This window comes from Chaetura pelagica, unplaced genomic scaffold, assembly GCF_000747805.2.
Source record: "Chaetura pelagica isolate M959 unplaced genomic scaffold, ChaPel_1.0 scaffold69, whole genome shotgun sequence".
NCBI lineage: Eukaryota > Metazoa > Chordata > Aves > Apodiformes > Apodidae > Chaetura > Chaetura pelagica.
Window position 1 is genome coordinate 1,874,469 of NW_009970724.1, and position 773 is coordinate 1,875,241.

Consider the following 773-nt stretch of genomic DNA (forward strand, 5'->3'; position numbering starts at 1 on the left):
CCCTCCTGCTGCCCGGGGTGCCCGTCCCGCGGGGATGGGGCGCGGGGCTCGGCTGGGACACCGGGGCAGGTCGGGGATGGGCCCTGCTCTGCCGGGGGGCTCGGGGCTGAGCCCGGTTCCCAGCAGAGCTCATCGGGACTTGTCCTGTCTCCTCGCTGGGTCCCCAGGTGCTCGCTGGCAGCTGTGAAACCCTCCTGCCCGTGCCACCTCCTGCCCGTGCCACCTCCCACCTGTGCCACCTCCTGCCCCCCTGTGCTGGCCAGGGCAGCAGCGAGCTGGCCGTGCCAGGTGGCCACTAGCCAGGCCCTGCACCACACGACGTGTTTGGGCTGCCCATCCTGGCGTCGTTTTACAAAACATACGCTCCTCACCTTCACGCTTGGCAGGAAAACCCTCCCGAAGCTGTCCCAGAGCTGCAGTGCTTACCTGAGGCTGCGGGCAGCCAGGAGTGAAAGTTTTATTCATAGGACCGTCCTGTTTCCTCTTCCCTGTGGGAGGAAAGAGAGATGGGAACGGGAACAGCACTGTAGGGCCAGGAGGGACTTTGAGACAGCACCTTCCTGCTGCATTGAGGCAGGAGCTTGTCCAAAGCAAAGGTTTGGGCATGGGGCACAGAGATCCATGGAGATCTGCCAGCCACGTGAGATAGCCCAGGAGGGGGTGTCCCTGAGGATCTTTTCTCCTGTGCAGCAGCCCCGAGATGAGATGAACCATGCTGTGCTGGGATTACGCTGGCACACAGCCCCTAAATGCCAGCCAGGACATGCTGGAGT